The following is an 8,843-nucleotide window of genomic DNA, read 5'->3' as shown; positions in this document are numbered from 1 at the left end:
GCTCATGAATGGGATTGATCTCAGCTGTGTTCTCAGCCTTTTTCTTCACTGCGCTCAGACCATTATGTAAGTGCTGGTAACACATTCATTGAAATACTTTCAGCAAAAGTCTTTTCGATCCTAAGACAAAAATATGAATCAAGACAATATTACTTGTTATTTTTCGGAATCTCGTAACCTTTTCATTGGACGGATGCTGGATTGGGGACCTGCTGCTCGGGCAGTTGTTTGAACAGAAGAGGATGGCATGAAATGATGATTTTTTTTTCTTTTTTTAAATTTACATCCAAATTAGTTAGCGTATAGCGCAACGATGATTTCAGGAGTAGATTCCTTAGTGCCCCTTACCCATCCCACAACCCCTCCGATAACCCTCAGTTTGTTGTCCATATTTATGAGTCTCTTCTGTTTTGTCCCCCTCCCTGTTTTTATATTATTTTTGTTTCCCTTCCCTTATGTTCATCTGTTTTGTCTCTTAAAGTCCTCATATGAGTGAAGTCATAGGATTTTTGTCTTTTGCTGACTAATTTCACTTAGCATCATAGTTCCATCCACGTAGTTCCAAATGGCAAGTTTTCATTCTTTTTGATTGCCGAGTAATACTCCATTGTGTGTGTGTGTATATATATATATATATGTATATATATATATATTTATATCACATCTTCTTTATCCATTTATCCAGATGATGTTTTTTTCCAAATACAGCAGGCGTAGTAATGGGGAGCCCCAAAAGTGGGTATTTGCTGTGGCTTATTTGTGAATCTATCGTTTCAAGGGGTAAATAAATCTATGCTCCTTGAGGATCGGGAACGAATCCCTAAGTTTGCTCTGGCATCTCCAGCACCTGGTTTGATGCCTGAAATTTGCCTCAAAAAATAAGGGCGCCTGGGTGGCTCAGACTGTTAAGTGGCGACATCGGCTCAGGTCGTGGTCTCACGGTTTCGTGGGTTCAAGCTCCACGTCGGGCTCTGTGCTGACAGCTCAGAGTCTGGAGCCTGCTTTGGCTTCTGTGTCTCCCTCTCTCTCTGCTCCTCCCCTGCTCATGCTCTGTCTCTCTCAAAAATAAATAAACATTAAAAAACTAAAAAAAAAGAGGGGGTTCGATGGATAAGTGACTGACTGAATGAATAAATCCATAATATTTGCTCTTGATTCATCAAGGTGAGACTAAGCCACCATTGGAATGGGGCGTATTGCTTGTCAGATATTGAGGGAAGGGGAATAGAATAGGGAAAGAGTGCGGTGTGGTGATGGGAAAGAATTTTCTTTGGGGAGTGGTGATATGGCGTTAGGGAAGGACCACGAGACTTAAAATCAGAAGAGCGAGTGTCCAGTCCTGACTCTCTGAGTAGCCCTGTGACCCTCCGACAAATTGTTCAATCTCTCTGGGCCTCGGTTTCATCGCTAAATCAAGACTTTTAATACCTACAAATATAATCGTAATAACCTTGGGATCAAATGAGACAAGAATGGGAGAGCATCTCCAACACACGGGAGAGCATATCTGCACACTTTTGAGAAGTTGGCATGTCGTCAGGTCTGGCTCTGGCTCAAGGTCTTTTCAATGCACCGTGTAATTTATTTTCCCGATAATGGCACGCACCACATACTTTCGTGGCTAACTAGTGTCCTACCCTCCTCCGGGTGTTCTCTCCTCCAGGCCATGCAACCAGAAAGCTTCCTCCTGTCCTGGTGCATGGGCTTCTCTCCGCTGGGTCGCTTCACAGAGTGGGCCCGGCCTTTCCTGTATGGCGACTCTAATTCTCAATGCAATGGGTCTGAGAGAGGGCCTCATCAGAGCTTCAGAATGTCTCCTCACCTGTTGTCAGAGCTATGGAGCGTCAGCACTGACAGAACTTTGCATGTGTGTGCTTTTCTCTAAAATTGGGCCTGGGACCAGCGTTAAGGATTGTGCAGGGTCCCTTCCTTTATGAGCAGCAAATCAGGCAGGAAGGAGAGCCATGCTGTGGGCCCGGCCCTCCTTGGGCCTCGCACTTGTCTGCCTATCCCTACCACCACCGCCTACACAGAGGCGCCCCGTGACAAGTCATCTGGAAGCAGCCCCCTCCCCCTCCCATGGCACTAGGGCTTTCCGAGGAGCTCGCCAGCTGAGGGAGTGGTTTCTGTGGTATTGTTGCCACAGTTCATTTTCCATTAGGGTCACCAGGCAACCACCAGGAAGCGACAACTCCTGACGTAAACCCTGCTTCGCCCAGCGAGAAGCTCTGTATCCCATTACTAACCCTGGGCTGGATGTGCCAAAGGCGCGTTGCTGGCGAGGGCGGATGGAGGCTTCCAGAGACCAGCTCTCAGCAATGTCGATGCAGCTGTGAGGCTGGGCTGAGGGAGTGAGGGAGCGTTGGGTGACTCAGGTAGAGGCAGCAAGGTTTCAGACCAGACACTGATCCCAAATGAAACGTTCTCCTTTGTCCCATTCTGACTGGTCCTTTTTTTTTTTTCTTTCTCTTTTTAGGGTGTCACCCAGGAAATACACTGCTGTGTTCTTTTGAAATAAATGATGCTAACCTCTCATTTTTGTGTGGTGATTGACAGTGTTTAAGGCAGATGTGTTTCCACGGTTGAAATTTATCCTTCAACCAGCTGTTTGAGGTAAGTACAGTATAGTCTTTATTTGAGAGATGGGGAAACTGAGGCCCCGAGAGCAATGTCCTAGGCCAGTGTTGTATCAGTGAGTAATTATTGACTGAGACCAATCAGGACTTCTTCCCACATCGTGCTGTGGTGTTCGTCTATCCTCCTTTCTCAAAGATCCTGCTCTCCTTGACAAAATTAGTTAATTAATCCAGTCCTTTATGCATATAGAGTGTCTGCTACATGCCATGTATTAGTAAAGCATCAAATACAACATGCAACCACCCTGTCCTCGTGGTACTGAAATCCGGAGAGGTGATTAGTACATGCGTGTGAAATTTCAGGTGCAGGTAAGAACACTGGCGAAAAGTTCAGCAGGGTCGGAGGTGGGGGAGAGCCCCTGTTTTATGCAGGGTGAGCCGAGAAAGCCTGCCAAGAAGTCGCCGTGGGATCAGAGCCCGAGAGAAGTGAGGAAGCCCCTGGGGTGGTTCTGGGGCACATGCCAGACGACAGCACAGACCACAGTACGTGCCCTTCAGCTCTCCAAGGTAGGTGTCATTACCCCCGGGAGAGATAAAAACCCTCAGAGCCGCTTGCTCAAGTCCCACAGCTATCAGGAGGGGAAAGAGGGCGTGGACCAAGGTCTGTCTTCAAAGCTCTGCTCCTAACCACCGTCAGTTTCAGGCAGGAAATCTTATCAGGTGGGGAGATATTTGGGGCAGGTCCTCTGCACTCAGATTCCTCGGAAAACACTTGGTGTTTGCCAATGCCACCGACGTGATGTCACCAAGGCACATACTGGCATAATAAAAACTGGCCTGCTTTTATTATTTGACTTAGTTTTTATTTCGTGTTTATATTTCCTAGCGGGCAACCGACCAGAGCCCAGCGATTACAGTCAACGTCACGTGTGTTATAGCGAGAGAGACTGGGCTAGGGATAATCGTTCTTTAAATGTCACCGTATGCCAGGCACTGTTAAGTGCTTTGTATCTAGTATCTCACTTAATTTTCACAAACAGCCTGTGAAACAGATACTAGCTTTATCTTCATTTGAGAGATGATGAGCTTGAGTTGAGGGTCCGGTAAGTCTTACATTACTGAGACGTGTCTGATTTACATTCAATTCACCTCTTACACCATAAACCGGGCTCTTGAGCCCTAAGGAACGGGTACAGCAAATCTTGAGTGTCAAGGGCTGATGGAGAGGAGGCCTAAGGGGGGAAGGGCAGGGAGACTGTGTGTCTGCTTTGTTGGGGGTCACATATTTATCCAATACACCCAAATGGAGTAAATTGGGATTGGTTGGGAGTGAAACCTTTTTTCTACAGAACTGCACTCTAGAATTATAAAGAGCAATTCATCAATCCAGGAAGAATGCAGGGCAAACCCCTGTCACACTTGACATTTGATTTTTAAATGTCCACCTTTTGGGGGGGAGGGGTATTAAAATACGGGTTTATTGGTAACCCATGAGAATATCAAGAACAAGGGTGAAGACGATGAAAACATCCCTAATCTTCCTACTCAGAGACAACCGCCATCGCCATTCTGATAGCTCAGTGTTCTAGCTTCTGTGCAAGCCTCCTTAAAACATGTAATTTAGTCGAAACAGTTCTTTACATAGAATGGTGCAAGATCACCTCTTTCTTGTGAATTGAGCTGTACCCCCGTCCCCAGCTGCACACGCACAGAAACAGCTCTGGCTCAGGCTGCAGCAGCCTCCTTTTCCCCTTTGCTTATCACCTTGAGTTCCACAGGAGTGTGTGGTAAAGCCAGGCCCCAACTGGGCCCTGCTGTCTCTGGAAGGATTTCAGCTGACCCTGAGCTCTGGCACAGCCAAAGGGCATCTGCCTCTGCTACCGAGCCATACATTTCCCCTGACAGGAGCTCCTCTTAGACCTCCCTAGACAGCAGACATCGCGAGCAGACAGCAAGATTCACGGCTGTCTGGCTTCTCCCTGTCCTCCCCCAGATGGGCTGAAGCCAGATGACAGAGCATGAGACCCGAGGAGGAACAGCCTGGGGGTCGACAGCACGCCAAGCAGAAGTGGACAATATCTGGTCCCAGCTCACGCCTTGGCTTAATCGCAACCACATGAGCAAACTCAGGGCTGCACAGCACAGTTGCAATTGGAATAGAGTGTCCTCTGGGAGACTGTTGGGGATGAAGCTGTTCACTGCATGAGACGACGCACTGCTGCAGATATAATCCGTTTACCGACGATTGTAACGGTGGCTAACGTTTACTGCGTGCCTATCGTGCCCCCGGCACAGCGTTCGATACCCTGGGAGGATTACCTCATTAGTTCTCATAACACATCGCACAGGCAGGTATGATTGCTCTCCTCATCTTGGACACGAAGATGTGGAAGGCTCAGAGAGAGTCGGTAGGGCGTCCAAGGTCACCGAGCTGGTACGTGATGGAGCTGTGGCTTGAAACAAAGCAGTTTTACTGTAGATCCTAGACCTCTCACTTAGGTTTGATTTCATTCATTCACTCACTCATTTAATTGTCCATTCACTCACTCATTTAATCATTCATTCATTCACTCACTCACTCATTTAATCCATCATTCCTCCGTTCACTAAGTATGCTAATTCAAGCCACGATCATCTCTCACCTAGACAGCAGGTGGTAATAACTTCCTACGTCTTGCCTCTCTCTAACACAGAGAGTTTCCACCTTGCCTGCATCTTGGAATGACCTGGGAAAGTTTTACTACTGCAGGTACCTGGTCCCAGAGCTACTAATTTAACTCATCTGAGATGTGGTCCACTCATAAGGTAAGAGAGATATATATGTATAAACTCTAAACATGTCCCTCTTGTGCTAACAATATATTCCTGGAGAAAGGCCCAGGCTCTTAACGTGGCTATATTACATGGCTCTTTGGCATGTGGTCCCTCCCTCCTTACCAGCCCCCTTTTATACAGCTCTTTCTCTCACTCAGCACATTGCCTCTCTGGCTTTCTTGACTTCTGGGAACGTTCATGCTTCTTTCTGCCTTAGGGTCTTTACATGCCGATCACAATTCTCTTCTCCGTCTGTCTGGTTGCCTCCTTCTTGTTCTTCTGGTCTTAACTTGATACAGCTGATCACAAAAATGGCCATAATTCTCCACCCCTCCTCTAGCTGCACTTTTTGCCATGTGACTTTGCAGCTCTTTCCATTGGGAGCCGGATTCTCTTTTCCTGCCCTTTGAATCTGAGGTGGGCATGCAGCCTGCCTTAATCGATAGAATCCTGCAGAAGAAATGTTGTGCCAGTTCTGAGCCTGAGCCTTGCAGGCTTCTGCTTGCTATCCTGGAACCCCACCATCGCCATGTGAATGACCCTGGTCTGCCCTCCTGGAGGATCATAGCTGAGGCCATCCCAGACCAACCAACCCGGGCCACAAACTCACGAGGAAGCCTGGCTGAGATCAGAGCCCGGGCCAGACCCACAGGACCTTTCAGTTGATCTACAGACTTGTGGGCAATGATAAATGGTGGTTATTTTAAGCCACTAAGTTTGGGTTGATTTCTTATGCAACAGTAGGTAGCTGATACACTTCAATATCATTTCCTATTTCTCTTCGAGCCTAAATCGGGTTCTCCCTTTATCCACTCTCATAGCACCTTATACTTGTCAACTGTATAATGGATGACAATGCTTATCAGAACTAAAAATTGTGTAAATAAGACTTTTTTCTCTCTCTGATTAGAGTTTAAGCCCCATGAGATCAGAGACCACATTTGATTTGCTCCCTGAAATATTCCTACCATCTGGCATTATTTTATACACGGTATATGCTACACTTGATCTTAACCAAGAGGCCGAGAAGCGATACACACGGTAAATGCTAAATAAATACTTGTCAGAAGACAAACGCAAGGATGAATTCATATGCTCACTAAACATGTCCTAAGTACTTTCTCCATTTTGGGTACCTTGCAAGATGTTAAAGATATCAGAATGAATAAGGCATAGTCTTTGTTCTTAAGGAAATTCACGGTTTAAAAGCTGGGACATGAACATGTAAATAAAAATTGTAGGCCACGTTAATGAGTGTAATTGAGGGTGTTTAGCCTGTTGATAAGATCAGGGTAGATCAGTGGGTTGAATAAATCTGGAGAAAAGAAGTTCCTGGAAAATGGTTTATGGAGTAAATATTTGAAATGATGATTCTACATCTGACGAGTGTGTGGCAATGGGCGTTCAAAGGCCATAAGTGGTATTGCCATTGGAAATAGGACTTTTCAGAATGATTAACAGAGCTTGCTAAATTTCCATACAAGCCAAAATGCAAACTTCCCTTGAATTACATAACAGTGGCATTTATGGAAAACTCTAAACACATAAAACCATGTTTTAAAACTGTATGAAAATGAGATCCTTGGTGTTTATATGTAAATGCAATTAAGTATTAGGCTCAGATACTTACAAATAGGTTTTCGCCCATTTGACTGCAGGGGCATTTGAAAAGTATCTGGAATGTGGCGTAATTTTTCGTTGCATGGTCATGTCCTATGCATTCCGTGATCGGCATCTGTGGCCATTGCCCACTAAATGGCAGTAACATCCCTTCTCGATATTGTGACAGACGCAAATTCACTTCAAATTTCAGAGACTGTTTTACCAATGTGGAGCTACATCTGCACTGAACTACTCAGGTAAAAAAAAAAATTACTTTGAGAAATTAGCGTTAACGTTTTATGGAACGGTGTTATTTAAAAAACGTACGCTATCTATGCACATGTTCTCACACTTCCAAATTACTTGGGTATTGTGGCAAAAGATGAGTCAACACTTTTTTGAGGGAGAAAGAAAGAATCCACTCCATTTCTCTCTCGGGAAGCAAATAACCTTACTATCTGAGCTGTTCACCGAAGCATGTGGACTGGAAGTCCAGCACACCTGTATTTCCACAGCACTGGGGGACAACCCGGCTAAAAACTCACTTCGTGGTTCTGAGTCAACAACAGCACAAAAACATGTAAAAATTGCCTGGGGACTTATCTTGAATAGAGCAATTCCACATTAATTTTTACAGATTAGTGAAGAATCCTAGTTGGTATACATTTGTAAGCATTTCACAAATCATTTTAAAAGGTATATAATCAACGAGCCGATATTTGAGTACCTACAGTATGTGAAATCACTGTGCTAGCCGCTCTGAGAATCCAAAGAATCCTACTAAGTGTTTCTGACCTTTAAGGAACCGAAAAATCTAAATCTGGTAACAGGATATAATCATGCAAAATTTACGGAGACACAAGCTGCAAATACCTAATGAGTGGTACAGAACCCAAGGGCTTTAGAAGTTCAAGGGCAAAGAGAATTGGAATGACCAAGGAAGTTTCCCCAGAGGCTGGAGCAGGCCCTAAAGATAGATATGAGCCAAATAAGAAAATTAGGGAGGGCATTCCAGTGGAAGCGATGGCATGGGAAAAGAAAGGAGTCATACGATATGAATGTCATATTCTAGAAATTATGAGTAGACTCCTCTAGCCAGAGTCACACTAGGTAGTAGCTAATAAGGTACATTGTAAACTAGAGCCAGATAGCTAAGCATCTTTAATACCACACTAAGATATCAGAATTGGTGTTCTAAGGAAAGAGGGGCTATTAAACATTTTGATCAGGAATTATTTAGGTATTGGGAGAAACCCTTTCTTTTTCTCCCCTCACTTATATTTCATTGTGAATAAACGTCTAGTGCAGAAATACTTCTGGCCTCATAATCCCCTAATTCAATTCTCCCACCCCCGCCGGGAGAGGGGAATTACTTTTCTGATTGAGAATTTGAGAGATAAATCTGACTTTTACAGGGATAGGTCCACAGGGAGAGACCTGCGTCCAAATGTGCTTGTGATGGGGTAAGCCAAGCCTGCCTAATTCAGAATCAGGTGCTAGCATTCCCTTTTTTTTCTTTTTTTAAAAATGTTTTTATTTATTTTTGAGACAGAGAGAGACAGAGCATGAGCAGGGGAGAGGCAGGGAGAGAGGGAGACATAGAATCCAAAGTAGGTTCCAGGCTCTGAGCTGTCAGCACAGAGCCTGACGCCGGGCTTGAACTCACGGACTGTGAGATCATGACCTGAGCTGAAGTCGGATGCTCACTGACTGAGCCACCCAGGCACCCCCAGATGCTAGCATTCCTAACTGACTACAAACCTTGGTTGCATTCTCCCAAATAGATTTTATCTGCATTAAAAGTGACATGCTGATCGCTACTTTCTGACTCCTGTGTTTTTTTTTGTTTTT

The 8,843-nt window shown here is 45.0% G+C and overlaps 1 long non-coding RNA gene across 1 annotated transcript; it reads left to right on the top strand.

Annotated features, from left to right (window-relative positions):
• The first annotated feature begins 2,165 nt into the window (after positions 1 to 2,165).
• LOC123600916 lies at positions 2,166 to 6,768 on the top strand. The gene is made up of 3 exons (XR_006713877.1): positions 2,166 to 3,143; positions 4,570 to 5,381; positions 5,759 to 6,768. It is a non-coding gene; the product is annotated as an uncharacterized LOC123600916 (long non-coding RNA).
• The last annotated feature ends 2,075 nt before the right edge of the window (positions 6,769 to 8,843 follow it).

The sequence above is a fragment of the Leopardus geoffroyi genome, chromosome D1, assembly GCF_018350155.1.
Source record: "Leopardus geoffroyi isolate Oge1 chromosome D1, O.geoffroyi_Oge1_pat1.0, whole genome shotgun sequence".
In the NCBI taxonomy this organism is placed as follows: Eukaryota; Metazoa; Chordata; class Mammalia; order Carnivora; family Felidae; genus Leopardus; species Leopardus geoffroyi.
This window is presented reverse-complemented; position numbering and strand designations above follow the sequence as displayed.